This window comes from Lonchura striata, chromosome 3, assembly GCF_050655825.1.
Source record: "Lonchura striata isolate lonStrDom1 chromosome 3, ASM5065582v1, whole genome shotgun sequence".
NCBI lineage: Eukaryota > Metazoa > Chordata > Aves > Passeriformes > Estrildidae > Lonchura > Lonchura striata.
Genome location: NC_140705.1, coordinates 3,328,062 through 3,352,945, shown reverse-complemented (window position 1 = coordinate 3,352,945; position 24,884 = coordinate 3,328,062). Strand labels below are relative to the sequence as shown.

At 48.5% G+C, this 24,884-nt stretch overlaps 1 protein-coding gene across 1 annotated transcript in view; it reads left to right on the top strand.

Annotated features, from left to right (window-relative positions):
* XKR6 (XK related 6) overlaps positions 1–24,884 on the top strand; it is a 206,546-nt gene that overhangs the window by 92,385 nt on the left and 89,277 nt on the right. The window lies entirely within an intron of this gene.

The following is a 24,884-nucleotide window of genomic DNA, read 5'->3' as shown; positions in this document are numbered from 1 at the left end:
GCTTGGTTTTGTTAGATTGTGTTATTTTTTAGAAAGTTCTCAAAAAAACCCCAAACCTCAAAAAATGTTCTCCCTCCTCCAAAAACTTTAACCATCCTGCCTGGAGCACTTTCTCAGCTTTGACTTTTGGTTTGAGGTAGATTTTTTTATCAGAAACAAGTCTTGGAGATGTAATAAACCTCAGTGTCACCTGGCCACTGTTGAGACTGCTTCTAAATTGGGGAAACTGAGGCACAGAGGGAAGCACCTCTTGGAGCTCAGGGCCTTTGGACACTCTAATGGAAAAAAGGGGATTCAAATCCAAGTCTGTGAGCAAAAAGTACCAAAATCAGGCAATTTTCAGGCTTCACAATGCAGTGTATTTTTATTGCAATGGTCAGTATTTGGGAATTGTCTGGATAAGGAGAAAAGGCAAAATCCCAGGGAAAATTTCCTCCCAAAGCATAACTGGAGGTTAGTTTGTGTCTAGGAGGGTCCTTATGTAAGTGTTTGTGCAAATACATATATTTAAACTCCAGATCCTGTTGTTCTCTGTATAAACATCATTTTTCTGGAAGTCAGCTGAGCTTTTAATCTTTTGGGCTTGTGAAGAGATGTTCTATTTAGGGAGCAGTACCAAAACCCCAAGCTCCTGACCACTTGTTAGCGCTCAGCAGAAGGAAACCTCGCGCCTGGGGGGCTCTGGGGACTTGGTGCTTTTGAAGGTGAAATCCGCAGGGACATCCGTGCAGCAGGAAGAGCAGCTCCTGCTTCATCACACCGACCAAAAAAAAAAAATATATATATAATAAAGAAAGAGCTAGAGGAAGAGCTTTCAGTGATTCTGTGGTCTGGATGCCCTGGGTGCGCGGAGGGATGCGGGGATGGGATGCGGGGATGGGATGCGGGGATGGGATGCGGGGTTGTGGTGGTCCTGGAGGGGGTGAAGAAGGTTTTGCGCGGTGTCTCCGTGCCCAGCACGTCCCTCTTAGATGAGGAGGGGACGTGGCAGGCACGGAGCGCCGGTCGGCGCATCCCCGCGCAGGGATGCAGGGATGCGGGGGCACAGCTCGGGTGAAGGATGCCGGCACCTCCTCGGCTGCCCGTGCCCAGCCGCTGCTGCAGTGAGGACGGGAATTCTGTGCGTGCAAAGCCCCGCCGCCCCGGCGGCGACAGCTCCTGAAATGACCCCAGCGCCGCAGGACCGATCCCTTTATCCGTAACCGCGGTGCGCCAGAGGAGGGGATGGAGCGAGGAGAACCACGGAGCGGGGAGGAGGAGGAGGAGGAGAGGGAGGATGGGAACTGATTACGTGGGAGGCATTTTGTCCAGCAGCAGCAGCAGCAGAGAGGATGCAGATGAAAGGATCATCCCGCCGGGGAGAAGAGGCGATGGAGAGGATGGTCCGGCGTGCCCAGGGATGGGCTGGCACGGATGCACCCAGCTCCAAATCCCCCTTCTCCGGGCATCCCTCGGCCCCGGTGGGGCTGTGCGGCTGCCGGGGCCGGGATTAAGATGGATAGATTGGTGGGAAGCGGTCGCTGTGACCGGAATAGAAAGCACGGTGGCTTCGTGCTGACTTGAGGGCACGGATCCAGAAAATAGCATTGCTCGGGCGATGATTACTTTACTATTGGAGCTTGTCCTTAAAATAGCAAGCTGGCTCCTCACTGCCCCTCCTTCCCTGTGCCCGTGCACAGTCCTAGTGGTGGCTGTCAGATTCCTAGGGTGATTTCCCCCACAGTTTATTCCTTTTTCATTTCCTCATTATCCATGTCTCATCATACTTTGTAAAAATGTCCTTGAAGGCCTCTTGGTCTGTGCAAAGCTCACAGTGGGGCAGGCTCAGCTCTGACCATTGCATTTGTAGCAGGGGAAGGATGTGGGGGGAAGATCCCTGGGGAAAATCAATCAGGGCAGCCATGGGGTGACAAACACAGCATGGGTGACCCCACTCCCGGGGTGATGCTGGGATGTCACCCAGGGAATATCAGAGCCCTTCCCTGGCTATCTCCTCCTGGCTGGGTGCTGCTGTGACCCTGGGGCAGGGTCCTGCAAGGGCTTGGTGGCAGGAACACTCCCACCTCGTCCCTGCAGCCTGGCTCTGGGTTTTATTTCACGTGGGGAGCAGCAAGGAGGAGAACAAAGCCAAAAGCAGAGCAGGGAGCAACCCAGGGCAGCCACTGGTCCCTTGGAGCCCTCAGCACAGGAAGAGCCTTGTGCTGTCACCACGGGGGTGACGTGTCCCTGCCACATCCCACGGGTGCATTTACATCTTCTCCTCTGGCACGGGCAGAGCCACCCATGGTGAAGGAGTCACCCGTGCCAAGGGATGGAAGGGGAAGCAGCAAAGCTCCTTCCATGGGCTCAGCCAGGGGACCACAAGTCCGAGACCTCAGCCAGGGGTCTGAGCTCATTTCTGGGCTAAACTTAGTTCAGAGAGTCCCAGCAGCCACTTGGGAACGCTGCCACGTTGGGATGGATGCCCTGGAGCAGCATTTTGTAGGCCAGGCCACCCGGATATTATTGTTAATGTTAAAAATATTCTCTGCTGAGTGATAGAGGCTTGTGCTCCTCTTGGGCTGTCTCAGTGTGGGTGCCTCCTGTCTTCCCATTCTCACTGAGTCCTCGGGAAGGGAAGGGAATGAGATTTATGGAACTGAGGATGTCGCACACTGGGGTCACAGGCAGAGAGGGGAAGAGCAGTGGGGCAGCCAGGGTAAAGCAGGGAGAGCCACAGTGAGTCTGTGCAAATGCAGCAGTGCTGGGACCCTGACACGGGGTCTGCATCCCACTGCCTGCACCACTCCTTGTCCTGGCACTGATGGGCCAAGGCCAACCAGCCCTGACCCACACAGTGCCCAGGCGTGGGGCAGGGACTGGGACTGCTCCCACAGAGTGTCTGGGTACAGCCACCCCCCTTCAGAGGAGACCAAGGAGCTGCTCCAAGGGCTGGAGCCCCTCTGCTCTGGAGCCAGGCTGGGAGAGCTGGGGGTGTTCATCTGGAGAGAAGAAAGATCCAGGGAGAGCTCAGAGCCCCTTCCAGAGCCTAAAGGGGCTCCAGGAGAGCTGGAGAGGGACTTGGAATAAGGACCTGGAATGACAAGGGGAAATGGCTTCGAACTGACAGTATCAACATCTGACCACATCATCTCCCTACAAAAGAACTTATCTGACAAGAATTACCTGATGCTTCCTGATCCTCTGCCATGTCTGAGGATGATTTGGGTTGAAAGAGACCTTGAAGATCATCTCATCCAACCCCCTGCCATAAGCAGGGACACCTTCCACTATCCCAGGTTGCTCCAAGTTCCATCCAACTTGACCTTGGACACTTCCAGGGATCCAGGGGCAGCCACAGCTTCACTGGGTATCCTGTGCCAGGGTCTCACCAACCTCACAGGGAAGAATTTCTTCCTAATATCTAATCTAAATATCCTCTCTCTTATTTTGAAACCATTCCCCCTTGTCCCATCACCAACTGCCTGTGTGAAAAGTCCTTTTCCCTCTTTTTCATAATTTTCTTTAGGCCCTGGAAGGGGCTCTGAGCTCTCCCTGGATCCTTCTCTTCTCCAGGGGAACACCCCCAGCTCTCCCATCCTGGCTCCAGAGCCAAGGACTTCAGCCCTCAGAGCAACTCCATGTCCTCCTCTGCAACCCACTTAAACATATCTATTGAAAAATAAAAAAAAAAAATAGAAATTAATTTCTGTAGAATTGGTGTAGTTTTGATATTTATATGTTTACTTATTCAAAATGATGCCAACAGCTGCATGGACACGCTCACGTGGGCTTCAGCTGGCCTTTCTTCTGCTTAATTAATGGTGACGACTCTTGCAGCGTGCTTGGCATTCCCTTATAAAAAAGTGTCATGAAGGACATGGTTATTTCTTCTTTTTCTTCTTAACAATAATGCATAAAACAATTTTGAGACAGCTAAATACAAACTTGAAGGAGCCCTTTGGACACCAGGGTAAGGTCTCCTGCAGGCAGTTGTGGCAAAGGTTTATGTTTGGACTGAAGGGTGAAAAATCTGTGGACAAGCCCACAAGGGAAAAATCTCTGTTCTCACTATAAATTATAAAAACAAGCCCCCAAAACCCCCCAAAAATAATCTCTCTGTGCTTAGTGTTTTATCTCATCTTCTGACAGGGACACACACACAGAGGGGACAGGACAGGTGTGGGAAGGGGGCACGGCGTCCATGCCAGGAGCAGAACAGACCCCAAGCTTTTAGGGAGTGTTTGGAGAATGAGGGGAATGACTTTTCCAGCCTTGTGGGGATGTCCAAGGAAAAGAGAGGAGAGAGGAACACAGGGGAGAAACAACGAGGTAAAGACAATCCAGAACCGACATCGAACTAATCTCCTTAAAAGAGATTTCTGGGGCCATTCTGGTAATTTGAGGATTTATGTTTTTTTATGACTGCCCGTTCTGGGATTAGCTCTCAGAAGAGCAAGGACTGGAAATATTTTTCAAGCTATTTGTGACTCAGCAGCTGCGAAGCGCTGATTACTGGCAGCAGCTGACGTCCGAAAAGCATCTAAGTCTTTATTATATTATCCAAAAAGGGCACAGACTTTTTTTTTTTTTTTATCACCCCAGCTTCAGAACAGTGAGTTCCCAAACCTTCAAGGAGGACCAGGGACAGAGGGCAGAAGGCGGCGCTGAAAGAAAATTTATTTCTCTTTTCCAAAAGCTCTTCAAATTTTCCATTTTTTGGTGCTTCCAACCACTTGTGTTGCCTTGGGATGTTCCCTTTGGATTTAGGCAAGATGAGTGATACCAAACCAACCAGTCTGATGTCCAGCTTCAGCTGGCAGATGAAGTTTGTGGTGTTTGTAGGGAGCATGACTTATGTGTTTCCATTGGCAGAGTGCTGTGCTTTCCCACATGCCCCTGGAAGGCTGATTTCCTTCAGGAAATCATCATGGAGGGAGACATGGAGCTCCTGGAGAGGGTCCACTGGAGGACTCCAGAGATGGTGAAGGGACTGGAGCATCTTGAGGAGGCACAGCTGAGAGGAGCCCTCAGCCCTGGGTGTCCCTGTGAGCAGGGAGGGTCAGAGCAGGGCCAGGCTCTGCTCTGGGACCAGCAATGGCACCAGAGGAACGGGCAGGGACTGATCCCAGTGAGTTCCACCTGGACAGGAGGAAGAAATTTCCTGTGCAGGGACAGAGCACTGAACAGATTGTCCAGACAGGCTGTGGAGTCTCCTCACTGGGGATATTCCAGAATTGTGAGGATACAACCCTGAGTAACCTGCTCTAGGGAGCCCTAGTTGAGCAAGGGTGTCGGTCTAGAGGACCTGCAGTGGTCCTGCAGTGGTCACTGTGGTCATCCTGTGATTCTGTGATCAAACTGGTCATCATTGCTCTGTGCCTCAGTTTCCCAGTGCTCATAGACCCAGACGGTCACGTCAGCCCATGAGTGCCCAGCTCTGATACAGCCACAAAGATTAGACATTAATTAGTGATTATTTATCAAGCCACCAGAGTCCATCAGGCTGTTCTGGTCCTAGCAAGACTTTTTTTGACATCAGTTCAAGTCCAGCTCTGAAATACACAGCCGGGTGTGGTTTGGTGGTCACAGCAGCGTGTTTGGTGCTGCTGCATCACCTCGGGGACGAGGAGAGAGATCTGTACCCCCTTCTCCTGGCTGCAGTGTCTCAAAGCAGCTCAGGCCACTCTCGTGACTGCTCATCCCTTTCCCGTTCGTCATCCCGAGACAAACCCCCCCGCAGCTTTCCCCTCTGTTGCAATTACACACTCTTCCTCTGTCAGTCCCCCAGCTCAGCGAGCCCGGCCAAGCCGATGGCCAGGAAAGCTCCCGGGATGCTGCGAGCCCGAGCAGCCGATCCGTGTCGGCAAATGAGCGGCGGGATCGGGCCAGGGGCACAGCCGGGATCCGTCGGACGAGCGGAGGCAGCAGCACGTCAGCAGCTTGTACCCAAATCTCCAGATGGATGGGCAGCATCCCTGCGAGCTCCTCACGGGCACCGAGCTGCCGGCTGGACACAGGGTCCTGCCAAAGCCGGGGAGGGGGGAAGAGCATCCCCGCCGTCGCGGAGATAATAAGGATAACGAGTTTGAGGATAGGATAAGGAGTTTGGGATCATTTCTCTGCAGACCTTTGGCTCCTTGTTTGTTGTGCCGGCGATGAGCAGGAGTGGGGATAAAATGAGATGAGTGAAGGGAGGGAGGTTCAGAATGCAGGAAGGAAACTTTGTGCTGGAAATGGGCAGCACCAGAGTGGTCCATTTTGGCTGAAATTGTGTGATGCTGCCTACAGCTGGGCAGAGAATGTGGATAAATCACTAAAAATGAGAAATATTTGGTGAAAGATCATAGAATTCTAGAATGGTTTGGGTGGGAAGGGACCTTAAAGTTCAGCCACTCCCTGCCATGGGCAGGGACATGTTCAACTAACCCAGGTTACTCCAAGCCCTGTCCAACCTGGCTTTGGGTACTTCCAGGGATGGAGCAGCCACAGTTTCTCTGGACAACCTGTTCCACTTTCCTGCTGGCAAATCTGTGGGAAGATCCTGACGTGCATTGGCACCATCCCATTTCTTTGTGGGGCCTCTGCTCTGATTTTTGTGTGGTGATGATGACTAAGAAAAGGCAGTGCCAACCCTCTGGAACCTGCAGTGATTCCCCCCTGTGATTTGTTCTCCAGCCCCACCACCTGAGAGCAGCCAACAGGTCCTGTGGCATTCCCTGCTCATCCCTCATGGAGTGGCCTTTACAAAGGCAGGGACAGCATTCCAGTGAGCATTTCCTGGTATTTGTATATCCAGTGTGTAGGAGTGGGATGAGTGATCCCAACTAGAAGGCTGGTGAGATGCCTGGGAGAAGAATTCCCTGTACAAGCCACAGCCAAGGCTCATTCCCCTCTCTGCACTCATTGTTTTTATGATTCCTCTTTTTTTTCTTCCATCATGAGCACAGGAAGTTGTTTTAGGATAAACCCCAGCCCATTCATACACAGATGCCACCCATGAGGATGAGTTATGTTCTCTTTCCTCCCCTGCTCTGCTTCAAGCCCTGCCCCTGCCTCTTACTTTGCTTCTTTCTGGTCAAAAGAGCTTCTCCAAAATCTGTAATTACCAAAGGTGAGGGGAGGAATTGGAATAACCAGTTTTTGTGTTCATCCCAAATGGATATAAGAAGCTGACCTTTAGGATACGTGTGTGGAATTGGATTTCTGGAGTAGTTTCCTTCAGAAATAATGCCAGCAAAATTTAGATATTAAATATATATTTGTGTGCGTGTGTGCACAGCTGTGTGGATATGCATACAAATCCAGATACTGATGTAGATTTGTTTGGCTGGAAAACTGCCCAGCAGGGAAGGAGCTGGTGGTGCTGATCAGCAGTGCCTGAACATGAGCCCAGGTGGGCAAGAGGCACCTGGGCTGTGCCAGCTCTGGGGTGGCAGCAGGGCCAGGGCAGTGCTGTCCCCTGTGCTGGCGCTGCTGGGGCACCTCCAGGGCTGGGGACAGCTCTGGGACATTGAGGGGCTGGAGCATGTCCAGGGAAGGGAATGGATCTGGGGAAGGGGCTGGAGCACCAGGAGGGGCTGAGGGAGCTGGGAAGGGGCTCAGCCTGGAGAAAAGGAGGCTCAGGGGGACCTTGTGGCTCTGCACAGCTCCTGACAGGAGGGGACAGCCAGGGGGGTCAGGCTGTGCTCCCAGGGAACAGGGACAGGATGAGAGGACAGAACCTCAGACTGCACCGGGTTGGGCATCAGAAGGAATTTCTTCCTGATAAGGGTTGCCAAGCATTTGAAGGGGCAGCCCCGGGAGGTTTGGAGTCCCCATCCCTGGAGGTGTTCGTGTCTGGACATGGCATGCAGTGCTCTGGGCTGGTGACAAGGTGGGGTTGGTCACAGGTTGGACTGGATGGTCGCAGAGGTCTTTTCCAACCTAAATGATCCTTTGAGTCTGTATAGAGACACATGGAGGTTTGCAGAGCTCCCCACCCATAATTGCATCAACGGCTCTTCAGAGAATTGCTTGAAAAAATCAATCACGTAACAAAATATTGAAATTAAATGAAAAATAAATCTGTTTCATAGTAAATCACAACATAATAAATCGACTCCGTTTCCTTCCCACTCTTTCTCTTTTTCCCTTCTTGTCTTTCTTCCTTCATCTTAAAATCACAAACACTGTTGATGTTATTTGAGAGGGAATGTGTTTCCAAAGCTGTATAAATCTGCAGGAATTCATTAAGCCCCACTGAATTTATTGAAAATTATGAAGTTTTTAAATCTACAAATGTCTGACATTTTTAAAGACTTATTAATTAATGCAAACCATTAAATACCGTTAAAACTCATGTCGCGTTTATGGAGCGTTTGAGCTCCATTGAATATGCAGATCAGGTAATTCATCTTTTTAAGCTCCATCATTTTTTTTTTTTTTTGTTCCCAAAAGAAGATGGGGTTAACACAAAGGAGGAAAATCCAAAGTTTGCAGAGTTCTTAGGCTGGGAGAATTCACAGCCAAATTCAGGATTTCTCTGTTTCCAGGAATTTTCAGCTAAAACTGATGAATTTTTGCTGTCCTCAGCTTTGTGGGGTTGATTAAGGTCACAGCCATGTCCTGGGTCATTGTCCTTCCACCACTGGGGGCTGGGGTGGGATGGTGAGAGGAGGTTGAGAAAAGCAAGTTTATGCATTCATGGCAGCCACCTGCAGGTGTGAACTTTCTCAAGGAGAACAAGGAGGATTTTGGAGTTCCTGAGTGGAAAATTCCTTTCAGGCTGCAGGACAATGGTTTCTCCGAAAAGGGACTGAAGGGGTTGAAAAAGACATCTGGAAATCTGCTGGCAATCCAGCACATGGGGTTCCCAGGATAAAAGGGTAGTTTCTGTCAGCCAACACACCCACAATCCAAGGTTTTCATTACAAGAAAGCTTTTTGGATTTAAATTTGACCTCCTTAAGATGCTGCACAGGAGGTGCTGTAATTGGCACCCAGAGCTAAACAAGGATTTAAATGGGACAAAAGGGGGAATGACTTCCCAGTGCCAAAGGGCAGGGATAGATGGGATATTTGGAAGGAATTCTTCCCTGTGAGGGTGTGAGGCCCTGGCACAGAGAGCTTGGCTGCCCGTGGATCTCTGGAAGTGTCCAAGGCCCGGCTGGATGGGGCTTGGAGCAGCCTGGGATAGAGGAAGGTGTTGGGGTTGGAACAAGATGATGTTTCAAGTCCCTTCCAACCCAAACCATTCTGGAATTCTATGATCTGTATTTGGCTGAGCTCTGATAAGGTGGGGACTGTGATCTGAGTAAGTTTTTAGACAGATAATCCTGGTGACTTCCAGGCCAAGTGTAAATGTAGGAAGGACTTTACATACTGAGTACCCCATTCACAGACCTGATCTTGAGTGATCAGGGGTTGGAATGAGGTGAGGACAAAATATCTATGTGGCCATTTCATAGCCAAAAAACCCCACAGGTTTGTGTTGGAAGGGACCTTAAAGATTCTCCAGTTCCAATCTCTCTGGCATGGGCAGGGAACCTATTTCCTGACGGGCAGATCAAGAGACAGAGAAGGAAAAAATAATTTGCTTTTGAGAAAAATTAGAGATGATGGCCTTAAGCTTCATCTATCCAAGGACTTATTCTGGACTGTGCACCTGACATTAGTGGTTCATAATTAATTCCCTGTGTTGATGCTCCTATTCCAGAATCAGACACGCCTTATTCCAAATTAGTTCAATCCACCTGGGACCCTGCCACAAAACCAGGTTAAGAAATTAGCACAAAGCAGCTGAGCTTTGGTATCCAACAGGATAGGCAGGAGAATCCATGGAAAATGCAAAGGAATTCAGCTTCATTTTATATCCCTGAGAGGAGGAAAAATTCACGTAAAAATACCTGCCTCAGACTGAAAAACACACATGTGAGCAATACCCAGGCCTCAGCAGATGTGTGGTTGTATTTTAAATTGCAGTAATGTGATTTAGTGCAGGAGCACCCAGCACCACTGGGAAATAGCAATTCTACTCTAAACTCTATTCCTGCTGTAACCAGAGTGAGTTTTTCCCCCCTGAAAATAAATCTGCACCAAAGGTTTAATAGATGAGTAACCTGACTGGGACAAGGATTTGTGAGAGCTTCATTCTGGGCACAGTGCTGATAGTTTATCTATTTTTTACCACTCAGTGTATGATTTTAACTAACCACTAATTTAGCGTTCCTTTATTTTTACTAGTTTATTTTTTCCTAAAGCTGAAGAACTTTTAAGTCTGAAGCAAACAAGAAACTTTATCTGAGGTACCATGAACACAAAAAACCAACAAAACTGAAAAATGCAAAACCAAAGAGGCAAAAAAAACCCCCAACCAAACAACAAAAACCAAAACACACACACAACAAACAAACCTGTTTAGTAATGATGTTGAATGATTGGTGCATATAATTTAACACACAATCAGAGATTCAGAGTGATTTGGGATGGAAGGGACCTTAAACCTCAGCCAGTTTCCACCCCCTGCCATGGGCAGGGGCACCTTCCACTATCCCAGGTTGCTCCAAGCCCTGTCCAACCTGGCCTTGGACACCTCCAGGGATCCAGAAGCAGTCACAGATTCTCTGGGAAGGACCTGTGCCAGGGTCTAACCTTCCTCACAGCCAAGAATTCCTTCCCAATATCCCATTTATCTCTGCCCTCTGGCAGTGGGAAGCCATTCCCTGTGTCCTGTCCCTCCATCCCTTGTCCCAAGTCCCTCTCCAGCTCTCCTGGAGCCCCTTTAGGGGCTCGGAGCTCTCCCTGGATCCTTCTCTTCTCTGGAACCACCCCCAGCTCTCCCAGCCTGGCTCCAGAGCAGAGGGGCTCCAGCTCTGGAGCAGCTCTGTGGCCTCCTCTGGACTCATTCCAACAGTTCCATGTATTTTCCTTGTGGAAGCTGCCTTAGCCAAGGATCCCGGGGTATCTGACCTCTGATGGGGATGGTGCATATTTGGGGATTTGTTTGGGCCAGTGATAATTCACCTCTTGTGTGTGGGAATCATTCCAGAGACCAAAGTGTGGAGCACACAGGTTGGGTATCCGAGGGATAACTGGGTCTTTTCTGTGGAATATTTAACTTACAGAACCCAAAAAGTTGGTGCTGAACCCTTTTTTGTCTGATGCTGCATCAGTTGTGCTGATGAGGGAGGTGACAGCTTGGACTGGGCAGAGAGGCCTCGTACTCTCCATCATCTGGAGTCTCCAACACCCCTGTGGGGAGGGGGTCTTCCCTTTCTTGTTGCTTTCTTTGGCTTGATGGGATTGTGATACTGTTTTTTGGAAATTCCCCCTGGCATGAATTAAACAGAATTCCTGCCTGAGTGCAGGGAGGGGCTTTTTGAACATTCCCAGAGGAGATGGAAAGCAGAGTCTTGATTTATTCACAGAGAAAGGAGAGGTCCCATCAGTGATCTGAAGCGCTGGAGCATAGAACCCTTTACTCTATCCCAGAGTTTTCCAGCTCTGGAGCAGCATAAAGAAAATCACTCTACTTTTAGGAAAAAAAAAAAAAAAAAAAAAAAAAAAGGTGAAAGAAAAGAGAAAGGAAAGTCTTAAAAGTGCCTGAAACTGGCTTGAAATATCAGCTGTTCCACCATTTCCATGAGCCACCTGCAGACTCCAGCTGTATGGATGGATTAGGCAGTGCCGGGGTGTGATTTTGGGCCAGTGGCATTGGCTCAGGTGGTTCCCAGGAGCACTTTTGGAATTGGCACAGGGCAGGGATAATGATGGAGTGGTGCCTTAAAGGTGGGACATTCAAATGTTTCTTCGTGGTTTGAAGTCCAGCCCAGGTTTTGCTCTAAGTGGCAGGAGCTGCACTGCACAGGGAGCTCTGGAGCAGCACCAGGATGAGGGAAATACAAAATAAATGAAGTCAGGGAGGGGAGCGCTCTGTAAATCATCTGTCTGCTGCCCCTGTGATGTGACCAAGTGAGACAGCTCAGGTCCCCAGGGAGGCTGGCACTAACGAGCCTTGGGGTGAAGTCCTGGAGTGCAGCAGGGTCAGACCTTCTGCACGGCCACCCTTGGGCTGTGAGTCCCCCTGAGATCAGGCTGACCAGGGATCGTTGTCACTTCTGGAGCAGATGATGGTGAGGGCCTTCCCTTCACATTAACTTCCTCCTGATGTGCTCCTGGGGGGAATGATTGTGGTGATGATGTAAATGTGTAGACACTGGCCAGGCTTTCTCAGCCAGGTCTGCAGTGAGGACAGGGACCCTGCTCTTTGGGGTCCCAGGAACTGCAAATTTACCTTATTGTGCTGGGAGCCCACCAAGAGCATTGAGGGATGCTCTTCCTCGAGGGTCTCTGAGCACCTCACAGCACAAGGTGCTTGTGGTGATGCCTCAGGTTTTAGCTTTTATATTTTTCATATTCTGCACTGCTTTAGTGTGTAATGCTGAGCTTCCTGTTAGGGGATGGTAAACCCTCTTCACAGAGTGGGGAGACAGAACAATTCCTTCTCTAGCTTAGGACCAAGGACAAATGATCCAAATTTCAGGCCCTTTAACAATGTGGACTGAAGAGAGAAGAGCAAGAAGGATGGGATTTCCTTCCTTTATAACCTAAAGCTTATAAATGGACAATTAACTCCAATATGCAAATGGAGCAGAATTTATAAAAGTGTGAGACCCTGTGACCAGTCATCCATTTTTGTGACCATTTTTTTTCATCTTGGGTGTAGCCCTGGATGGGCTCTTATGCTGCCCAGGGCGGATCCATTGAGATGATCCATTTAATAAATCCCTATTTTATTCTTTAACTCTGTCCAGCCTCTGTTCTAGGTCAGCCTGCACAAAGCACCAGTGGACAGGAGGGATGGTCTGACTGCAATCCTGCTCACAGAGCCACACACTGGTTTGCCCTTGTGCTTTTCAGTGGAATCTCTTTCCCTGGAGACTCTGGATCATTTATTAAAATCCATCTAGACACAATCCTGAGCAGTGTGTATTCTGAAGGGCAGCACACATGACTTTGTCACAAGGCCTTGTCTTAGTGGACAATTAAGTTGACAAAATTTGAATGACATCTCCAGTTGGATCCATCCTAAGGCAGAGCAGCTTCCAGAGGAAGGGTCAGGTGTGCAGTGTGTTCAACTATTTCTGTCCAGGGAAAACTCAACAGCAGGGAACCACAGAATCACAGGATGGTTTGGGTGGGAAGGGAACTTAAAGGATGTATTCCAACCACAACACCTTTGATGCTTTGTGCAGGCTGACCTAGAACAGAGACTAGAAGGAGTTAAAGAATAAAGTAGGGATTTATTAAAATGCCTCAATGGATCCACCTTGGGCAGCACAGGAGCCCAGCCAGGGCTACACCCAAGATGAACCCAAAATGGGCACAAAAATGGATGGCTGGTCATGGGGTCTCACACTTTTATAAGTTCTGCTCCATTTGCATATTGGAGTTAATTGTCCAATTATGTCTTTAGCCCATGAAGTCCCATCCTTCTTGTTTCTCTCTCTTCAGCCCTTGTTGTTCATGCTCTTGGACCTGAGATTTGGATCCTTTGTCGCTGGCCCCCAGCTAGAGAAGGAATTGTTCTGTCTCCCTACTCCGTGAAGAGAGCTCAGCATCCCCTAATATGATGCTCAGAATTATGCACTAAAGCAGTACAGAATCTGAAAAAGATAAAAGATAAAACCTGAGACATCTCCTTCACTATCCCAGGTTGCTCCAAGCCTCATCCAGCCTGGCCTTGGACAATTCCAGGGATCCAGATGCAGCCAGAGCTTCTCTGGCCTCTGTGCCAGGGCCTCCACAACCTCACAGGGAACAATTTCTTCCTCACATCTAACCTAAATATCTCCTCTTTTAGTTTAAAATAATTTCCCCTTATACTATTAGTACCTTCCCATGTAAAAAGTCCCTCTCCCTCTTTTCCTAAGTGCCCTTTAGGTACTGGAAGTGGCCCTAAGTTCTTCCTAGAGCCTTCTCCAGGCTGGACACCCCCAGCTCCCTCAACCTATTCCTCAGGGAAGTCCCTATGACAGCCACTCTTCACCCATGGGAGAGGGAAAATGTCATTACCTGTCTAATTGTGGGGTTTGCTCCTTGTGTCTCCCAACTCCAGAAGCAGCTTCCTCCCACATGGAAGGTGGGAAGGGGGTGGACTGGGCTGATTAAATGAGAGCACATCATAGCTGGAAATAAAGGGCCTTAAATGAAATCTGTCACAGCTCTGAGGCCACAGCTGCAAGTAAAGGACCAAGAAATATCTCTGAGAGCTCAGTAACACAGGCATTATGTTCTTTATGAGTGTCTCACAAAGTGCAGTGAAAATGTCTTTGGTTTTGTAGGGGCTGTGCCAAAAACCTGTGAAAATGTGTGTGGTAATAGTTTTTATTAAAGAAAATCTTTTAAAAATAAGGATTAATAGAACTTATACTTTTAGGGCTGGGTTTTGCAGAGCTGGACTATCTTGGCTCCCACTGAAGTCAACAAGGGTTATACCTCCAAAATCAGTGAAGGAGCACAGTTGCTGATTCTGAGAGATTTGGAAATGCTCATCTCTCACATATTATTGGCTAAGCAGGTAAATAAATATCTTAAGAAAAAAAAAAAAAAAAAAAAAGGAGCCATATCCCCATATCCCCAAAAGCCCAGTTCTCCCATCCTTCCTTGAGGGGAGAGAGAAGAGAATGATTTCCATAATCCTGCCCTCAGCCTGGAGGGACACAAATGATACCAATGGATTTACATCTCTCATCAAGGAGAACACCTGGATTCCTGTTTCTCGGGAATGCAATGTCAAGGGATGATTCTCCACCACATCTCCCCCTCCCACAGCAAAACCATGGGATGGAAATGATCCAGCTTCTGCTTCCTGTTCCTACTGGATCTCTCAAAATGCTTTTGCAGCCCTCCCAGCCCCAGGTGAGCCAAGGGGATGGGTGGAAAACAAGAGGGGAGGGAAGAGGGGAGTAACAAAATCCTTTCAGACAGCTCCAGCAGGCAGAGCAGGAGCCTGGGAGCATGGAGATGCCTTGGCTGGAGCAAAAAGAGGCTTTCAGGGCATGACACAAGTAGGTCATCCTGCCTCCCACTCCTTGCATCGTGGCAGGAGCAGGGGGGAGAGGGAAGGAGCCTCTCCAGCCTGCCCGCAGGGGTTGTGGAGATGCCGCTTCCACCTGGCCCTGCGAGCATGGCCAGACCCAGGGCCAGCCCCTGCTCTGCCCTGAGCACCAGCACAGCAAAAGCCTTTAATGATCCTAAAATGGAACGTTTTCAGCCCTAAACTCATCCTCTGCAGGGTAGCCAGGGTGAACATGCCTCAGGCAGGAAAACAGCCTTAGGATACTTTGTTCGTCTGCAACTTGGCTTCCTCTGCTTCATGTGGACTATTACACATCTCCTATTTTTTTTTTATTGTTTGTTTGTTTGTTTTTTATTTTTTTTTTGTTTTTTTGGTTTTGTTTGGTGTTTTGTTTTTTTTTTTTCTGGGTTTGTTCTTTTGTATTTTTATCTTCCCATTTGGATATTTTTCCTGGCTTGGAGGGGCCAAAGAAGTTGTTAATGCCAACCTGGCTGGTTTGGCTTTCTCTTCCCTGCACCTGGGGACTGTCCAAGCTCTGTGGCCACATTGCAAGGGACCAACCTCCAGTGGAGAGTCTTGTTTCTCAGCCCTCCTTCTGAGCTGTTGCCCAATTCCCTGTGGAAAGCAAGTTTATGGAATTTATTTGCATTTTGGCTTTGATATCAAACTTTGACACTCTTTCCAAGCAGGGCTCCTGCAAGGGAGTTTCTGGAGCCCACATTCCTGTCTGGATTTGGACTGTATGGCTTTGACTGGACACAGCCTTCCCCACTGCAGGCATTTCCCAGAGTCACAGAGGACTTCAGTTTGGAAAGGCTCCCAGGAGACTGTTCAGTCAACTCCCCCATTTTTAATTTCAGTCTCAAACTCACCAAATAGGTGTGGCTTGGGAATTGCCATTGGCACCACTCCTACTCAGGTCCTGTGTGACTTTGTCCCCAGCAATGCAGGGATAAAAATATGTGTGTTTTCCTTGCATGTGGCCCAGTGGAAGGTTCCCTGCCCATGGCAGGGGGGTTGGAATGAGTTGATCTTTAAGGTCCCTTCCAACTGTAACCACTCTGTGACTCTGTGATCATTACCATCCATGCTCATCTCTGCAGTTGGCCTCAGTTCTTCTTCCCATGCCTGTATGGATTGATTCCCTGGCAGTCTCCTGGCTGCCTTAATCTCTCCATGCTGCCTCTTCAGATTCCCTTCATGGCTGCTGGGTTGTTTCCCTGTTAATTAGGCATTTCCATGCTGCCAGTCTGGCCATGCTGCCTCCTGCCACCATGTTCAATGTAATACCTGCTGGAATGCCGCAGGGAGAGGCTCCTGAAAAGATCTATTTATTAAATGAACTATTTAGAGAAATGCTGAAGCCTGGGAGGCAGCACCAAGGCCTGAGTAGCCATGTAACCTCTGTGTCCTGTTTTAGCAGTGTTGTGATTCCCCTCCTCTCTGGTCATCCTGCAAGTGAAAGCACCACCACTTGTATTTTGGTGACATCTCAGCATATTTTACACTTAGAATAATAATATACATATTATCATATTATTTATAGTAATATTATCTTATATATATTAATATATTCGTCCTCCTGGCACTCAGGACCTTACTGAAGGTGGGACAATGTTGCTGGTCCTTCCTTCCCAGCCAAGGAACCCTTGGAGACATATGGCCACAACACCATCATTCTCAAGCCAGTTAGTTGATTTTGCTTAATTCAGCCATGTGGGAAGTTTGGCAGGACATAATCTTTTGTGGTGATTTAAGCCCTTCTTTCCCCACCAACCCCCTGCTTGCGTGCTTCTCCCTCTGGTCACGCCTTGCCTGCCACCAAGGGGAATCCCAAGGCAAGCAGGGACAGTGAAATTCCCCATTTGTGTACAACAGCATGGATTGATTTCGTCTGGCTCACTAAATAAACACCAGGGACATCCCCTGCCCTAAAAGGCTGCTGAATTTATCAAGTTCAATCACAACAAGATCCCAGCTGCTGAATTGGCAAAATTCAGCCTGGAAGTCAATTCAGGACTAGGAACTTGCAAGCAACACGGGGACACAAACAGGACCAGTCATTTCTCTGCTGAAGAAACAAGATATTTTTCAGTCTGCCTCTAAAGGCAGCTGGGAAATTGGTCTCCAAAAGTATAACTTGGTCACCAAGAGGTGTAGATGGTCTAAAACTCATAGCTGTGGCCAGAGTGCCCAGCAAGGCTGATTTCAGGCCCCCTTTCAGGGCATGGAAGAGATTTGCCTTAAATAAGAACTGCCATGGGCTGGGTTAAACTTCCTTTCCTAGCTGGTCTCAGCAAATGCAGCACATATTTGTGTTATCAATCAACATATTTGTGTTATCAATCAACCATTGGCCAATTTCACTGACCAGCATCCTTTCCAAATCCACTCTTTTAAGTAATGTATTAAATCTTTAGGAGACTGTCCAGACAACCCAAATGAGCTTTATTAGCTAACTGCCAACAATGCTGTGCTTTTCATAGAAATAGGAAATCCAGGCAGGACTTTCCTGGAATTCACACATGGAATCACAGAATATCCTGAGTTGGAAGGGACCCACAAGGATCATCGAGTCCAGCTCTCCATGTTCTCATTGATTTCCTTAGAACAGTGTTCCCTGGGTCACATTGTGTGAGCTGCCCTGAAAATGTCATTCCCATTGGATGCTTCCAGATTTCCTTCAACCTTTATTTTCCAATGGGAGAGCTAACCAAGAGCATGAGCCATCTCCTCCACACAGCTGGGTCCTGCCTATGCCATCAGCTGCCTCAAAGATTTGGAAACCCAGCTTAGGATCTCTTTGCAGACATTTGCAAAAATTTCCAATTCCATATTGGACTGTATTTCTGTGAAGTTGTGGTGCAAAAGCCAGATATTACCTCATTAACAGCCACTGTCACCACTCACTAATTACTATCAGCAGATTTAAAACTGCCAGCTGTGGTCAGTGGTGACTTCTGGGGACTCACCCTGTTCTGTGTCCAGCCAACTCTCCCAGGAATTGCTGTGGCTTTTCTTGTGATCCCACTGGATTTTCCCAAACACCCCTTGGACTTTTCAGGTATTGGCTGCCTCCTGAGCTTGGATTTGAGTTTTTTGGGATGCCCAATCCTGGGAACACCCTAATTGCTGAGCCCATCAGTCACGGCGCACGCACGGGCGGCTGCCACCGCTCCACTCCTGCTCCCTGAGAGCCTCTGCTTTGCAGCCCCATTAATGACCATAATTATTTCCCTGAGCATAAATTGTTCCTAATGACTGCTGTCATTTCTAGCGTGAGAGCACAGCAAATGATGCAGCCATGGCACGGGATGAAGCCAAGGAACAGACCTTTCAAACCCTGAGGAATGTCAGGCGCGCGTTATTTAGAGGGCTGGGTCGCTCTCGTTGCAGGTCTGGAGGTTCAAAAAGTCTGTCACTTCTCCTTGGCCCTTTTTGGTTGTGATCACTGGTGGTCTTGGTGTGTGTTTCACTGCCCCACTGCTCAAAATTAGATATTTTGCTCCAGTGGGAGAGACTCAATAGGTCTCTTTCAACTGCTGGCCACTGAGTGGTTTGTAAAATTATCAGATATTTCAAGAGAATCTGCCAAATCAAGTTTGTCTCAAATAATTCAGCACTCCAAGCTGCAGATTATAGGTAGCCTCCTTCTTTGAAACCTACAAAGCTTTGTTTTTTTCATATCCATCACTCCATTTAATCACCACTCTTTTAGTCTCTGCTTTGGGGCTCTGTCAGAAGTATCTGCTGCTCCGGCAGAATGGAAGCCTTGGGTGTAATTTTCTTAGAAGACTTCATCACACATGATTAACTAATTTGTAGTCTTAATTAGACCATGATCCTGGATGACTATTGAAAGATCTATAAGTTGATATTAGATTATTGGAGTAGTTAATTGTGTCCTGGGCACAGGCACCAAGGATTGACTCTACAAAGCACTGAAGGCAGAAAAACCCATGGTAGTACCACAGCATCCAGGTTAGGGACAGGGCTGAGTGGCAGCCAGTGACTTCTCCTGGGATGTCATCACCACTCAGGATTTGTGGTTTTTCCTCAAGCTCGAGCATCCTGAAAGCATATTGTTTTTGGAGAGTCTCTGCTTCCATTAAAGAGGTGTTTCTCTCTGTCACACTTAAGAAAAGCAATTCAAGTAATGCCTGTGAGTTCAAAACTTTAAAATAAATCTATGGCATTATTCCCAGTGCCATCCATTTGCAGAGGGAAAGGTTTCCCGGGAGCTGGGGTTAACTACACTTTCTGTGCAGGACTGGAAGTCCCAGAGAAGCAGGAGGCTGTGTCTCAGAGGAGCTTTCTGGGTCTGAGTGGCTTGCAGACAGCACAGCCCCGAGGCTCCTGGTGCTGTCACAAGAGGTCTCAGCTGTCATTTGTGGGGGCAGGTGCCCTTCCAGCCCTGCTCTGACTGGGAGTGTTGTGACTGTGGTGACTGAGCTGGGCCTGGCTCGGGACGGGCAGAGGTGTCCATGTGTGTGTCCCTGTGATGCCTTGTGCAGGCTGACCTAAAACAGAGATCAGACAGAGCTAAAGAATAAAGTAGAGATTTATTAAAATACCTCAATGGATTCACCTTGGGCAGCACAGGAGCCCAGCCAGGGCTACACCCAAGATGAACCCAAAATGGTCACAAAAATGGATGACCGGTCACAAGGCCTCACATTTTTATAAGTTCTGCTCCATTTGCATATTGGAGTTAATTGTCCAATTACAGCTCCAGCCCATGAAGTCCCATCCTTGTTTTTGTCTCTTCAGTCCATGTTGTTCATGGTCTTGGGCCTGAAGTTTGGATCATTTGTCCTTGGTCCTAAGCTAGAGAAGGAATTGTTTTGTCTCTACTCTGTGCAAAGATTTTGCCATCCCTTAGTATGAAGCTCAGGACTACACACTAAAGCAGTGCAGAGTATGAAATATATTAAAGGTAAAACCAGGCATCACATGTGTAGCTGCCTGTCCCAGTGCCAAGTGCTTGTGCACCTTCAGAACAGATTCCCAGATGTATTTTCTGTCTCTGAGGCCAGTTGGTTCAATCTGGCCATGCCCTGACTGCCGTGTTTCCCATTCCTCATGTCCTTATATCCTTCCCAAAACAGCATTCCCATCCACTCTGCCAACTGGGAACTGTCCCCCTTCCAGAACACCTGCCAAACCAACCTCAGGAATTGGTTTTGGGTTTTGCTTCTTGTTGGGGGTCAAAACACTGCTAGGAACAGGTTGTTCAGAGAAGCTGTGGCTGCCCCTGGTCCCTGGAAGTGTCCAAAGCCAGGCTGGACAGGGCTTGGAGCAACCTGGGATAGTGGAGGTATCCCTGCCCATGGCAGGGGGGTGGAATGAGATGATCTTTAATATCCATTCTAATCCAAACCATTCCATGATTCCACAGAAGTTTTAACAAGCCAGATCACCAAACTGCAGTGCCAGTTTTCCTGGAACTGTTCCAGGGAGATGTTTGCTGGCTCTGAAGCCTGACCTGCCCAGCTGAGTGATGGACAGGCTGGAGAAGGGGGTTTCAACCATCAGGATGATTAGGAAGGATTTAGGCAAGGCAGAGACTGCACAAAGGAAGACAACAGGCTGCTGACACAACTCCTACTCCTTCCCAGCACAACTTTCCAGGAACTGGGGTTGAAAGGCTGGTCTGGGGCCACGTTCAGGTCGTGCCCGTGGGCTCAGCTGACAGCACAGAAACACTCTGGGGGATTGCAGAGGCTCTCCTGAGGATCCTGAACGGGATCACCCTGCTCACCTCGCTTTACCCACGATTACCTCTGTCCCTCGGGATGTGTCACCACACATCCACCACAGGCAGGGCTAGACCCGGATCTCAGGCAGGAGGTGGGACTGATCCCATGGATCTCCTCAGCCCGACAAGTGTTCATTTGATCCACGCCGCTGTGGCAGGGGGAAAACATGGGGGTGGTGTGGCTGAGCATTGAGATTCTGAAAAGGGTGATGGAGAATTTAATGGATCTTGGCGGCTTAATGCTCCATTTTTTCTTGTGATTCCCCCTCGTTTCTTATCTCTCGTATTTACATAAATTATGTGGACTCCAGGGAAGCTGCAAGGCATAGAAATTTAATCAACCTGAGTCTCAGGAGCCTGGTCAGTGTGCAGCAAAAGGAGGAAAAGAGGGGTGGAAAATGAAAAAAAAAATAAAATAAAATAAAATAAAATAAATAGAAAGAAAGAAAGAAATCATCAGAGCACAGGATGTGTCAAAAGGGACTGTTAATAACACCAGCCCTGAGCCACATTCAGCAAGGAGCTGGATTTCAGGAGCAGGGAAGGGATGACATCACCTTTTGCTGCACACAGATTTTCTTGCAAGCAGGAGGGATCTGGCAGGTGAACAACAGCCAGGGAGGCACTTCCACCCCTCTCAACCCGGCACCGCAGCTCTTCTCCTTCTGGGATGCTGGTCGGGACATCCTGATGTGGGATGTCCTCCTGTAACACCCATCCCCGGGGCCAGGCTCCTTTTTCCCCCCAGTTCTTCAGCAGTGCTGCTAGAGGAGGGATTGGATGAAAGGGTTTGGAAAGAAGTCATTGCAGGAGCGCCCAGCTCCTCCTCGCAGGATGACATAATGCCTGCTGTGGTCTCTGAACTCCTGCTTTGCTGCTGGGCTGCAGCGTGGAGAGAGGCAAACCCACGTCTTGCTAAAGGCTGAGTTCAAGCACGGATGGAAATCCAGGAGTAAACCTGGAGGAAGAGGGATCCGTCCCCGATTTTACTACATGATTGTAAGTGCTCCTGCGCCCTCCATGTTCAGCAGGCAGACTTTCCCTTTCCCAGTGCAGCTCACCCTCTGCTTTAGGATATTGGAAAAAAAAAAGTTCCTTTGTTTCAGAGGGATTTTTCCATTTTCTTTTGAGCTAAGTGCTGACATGGGAGATTGAAACACTTGATTTGTAAAATGTCAGTCAAAAAATCCTTGCACTTTTCTGCTTTCTTTGATGCCTTTTTATTTCTAATGCAAAACTGATACCAAAATTCACACTTTGCTTATCTTTTCCCATTAAGCCATTTTTTTTAGTCAAGAATTGTTGGATACTAAAAAGAGGAGAGATTTAGATGAGATACTGGGAAGGAATTGTTCCCTGTGAAGGTGGGGAGGCCCTGGCATGGGGTGCCCAGAGAAGCTGTGGCTGCTCCTGGAAGTGTGCAAGGCCAGGTTGGACGGGGCTTGGAGCAACCTGGGATAGTGAAGGTGTCCCTGTCCATGGCAGGGGGTGGAACTGGATGCTCTTTAAAGTCCCTCCCAACACAAACCTAAATCCCAAACCATTCTGAGATTCCATGGCTGCTTCTCCAAGATGCTGGAATGCTCAGATGGAACACCAGGAAAGGCTTTTTCACAGGAGATTGTGCAGCACTCCGGGAAGTGGGGGAATCTCCATCTTTGTGGAGGCTCTGGAATCATGGATGTTGCCAAGCCCTGGCTGACCTGATCAGGTGGTGGACACAGATGTTCAGAGAGAGACCTCCAGATTTCTCCATACTTCTCTGATTCTCTGCAGCCCCAGCCAGACAGGATATCTGCTTTTCCACCTGAGTATTGCACTACACAAAGCCAAGTGTGTGACAGAAAACCTTTGCAGTCCCCTTGTCAACCAAAGCTGGTGCCTGAGCAAAGGAAAATGTGAGGATACAGCTGTGGGGATTTAGGCCTGCCACCACATGCTGCACTCTGTTACTGATCCTGCCCTTCCCCTGCCTGCTTTGCCCCTCTGCCAGCAGGATTAGCCCAAGGAATGCTTTGGAAAAGCCCCATTACATTCCTTCCTTTTCCTTTGCTGCTGACAGGGTGGGAAATCACCCTGGCTGTCAGTGTTGAGGACAGCTTTTATGGGATGCTGGGCTTATCACAGCTCACCTTACCCATGGTGACAAGCTGCAGTGGCTGCATGATCCATCTGAGAGCCAAATGACCCTGCACAAGGGGGACAAGGCCAGAGATGAGCCATTAGATCCAGGGATATTCCTGGCCAGAGTGTGGAAGGGGGCATCCCTCCCTCTCTTGCCCATGAGCTGCACTGACTGCTGCCAAACTGCTCAGGGAATTGGGTCTGGAGACCAAAACGCTGCTCCAAAGTCCATGGAAGCAGGACCAGAGCTTCACTGGAAACAGTGGAGGGATATTTTGACAGCTCATTGTGTTTCATGAGCCAGCTGAGGAGGGGTTGAGGAAACCTTGTCTAGAGTGGAGGGCTTTTTTCCCCCCTGTTCATTTCCTCCTGCAAAAATCCTTCCTTAAGGTCATTATAACCCTGCATCCCACTGATTTGTGTGGATTGAGCCTACATGGAGTCAGTCCATCACTGACAGCAGAGCAGACACCGGAGCTCCACTGTGACACTGTAGTGGGAGGGGTCAGGCATTGGATCAGCTGCACAGGGAAGTGGTGGAAATCCCCACTGGAATCCCTGGAAGTGTCCAGAAGATGTCACAAGGGGACACGGCTTGGTGGTGAACACAGCAGCGCTGGGTTAATTGTTGGACTCAAAGGAAAAAGAGAATCATCTAAGCAGAAGAAAATCTCCAAAATGGAAACACATTTCTGGGCATTCCCTTGAGTTCCTTCACAGTTAATGGAGGGACACCTGTGCCTAGAGGAGCACAAATGGATTTGTTCTGGGGTAAGAACCTCAGAACCAGGCCTATGCTTTACTCACCTAAAGTTCAGCTCAGCTCATTGCATTATCCATTTCTTGCTGCTTTTTCAGCTTTAGCATTTTGCTTATTTAAAGGCACCTTGCAATAAAAGGAATCTTTAAATCTCATCCTGTTCCACCCCCTGCAATGGGCAGGGATACCTTCCTCCAGACCAAGTTGTTCCAAGCCCCATCCACTTTGGCCAAGATGTGTCCAGCATCACACTGGTTTGGTCCCTTAGCCACCAAGTTCAGCTTTTGGTGGCCCCTTCAACCAGGAGCCAAACTTGGACCCCAGATCATTCCTGATGTGTGACTTCATTGCCACAATGCACCAAAGTCTGGGCTTTTCCAAATGTTTGCAGTGATTTATCTCCTGCAATATAAAGAACAGCTTTGTACTGTAGTTTTCTTCAGAAGTTTAATTAAAAAGTTCTCTTCCTTTCTTTCTTTCTGTGCACTGGAAAATGTACAAGGAGAAAGGAGGTGGATAAAAAAAATAGAAGCAAAGTTTAAGCATGCGAATGTTGATTAAAAAATATCAGCCCACTCTCCTGTGAAATGCTAACAATGGTTCCCATGGCTCCTGTCTCCCGAGTCAGAGCAGGCCCAGTGGGTGAACTTTGATTTCTGAAAGCACAATCACTCCTGCAATGGGCACCACTGGTTACTCACCCTCAGCAAGGCAATCTCTGCTCTGTGGAGGAGATAAAATCACCCAGTGAGCTCCAGTGTTTGGAGTGGGATGTCAGTCAAATTCCAGCTTGGAACAAGCTCCACGTCTTCGAACAGCGTGGGAAGGCAGTAATGGGAACAAATCACCAGCAGGGACCGTGGGTATTTTTTCTTCCATTATTTGTGTGGATAAATCAAACCTGGATAGCTCTGAAAGGCAAATCCAGGGGTCTGATGGCATTCTCAAGTGAAATTCCCCATCCCAGGTAAGGGAAATCACTCCAAAGCCTATTCCTGAACCTGTTACAGCACCTCCCACTCCATGCATCCTTGAAGAAACAAATAAACCCTTATCAAGTATCTAATTGTCACCCTCACTTTGCCCACTTCACAGCAATATTTAGCACCTCCACCAACCTGTGGGAGTTTCACAGTGATTATTTTGGCTGGATTGAAGAGCAGTAGCAGCCTGTGTGTTTCTCCAGAGCTTTCTCCTTTACCC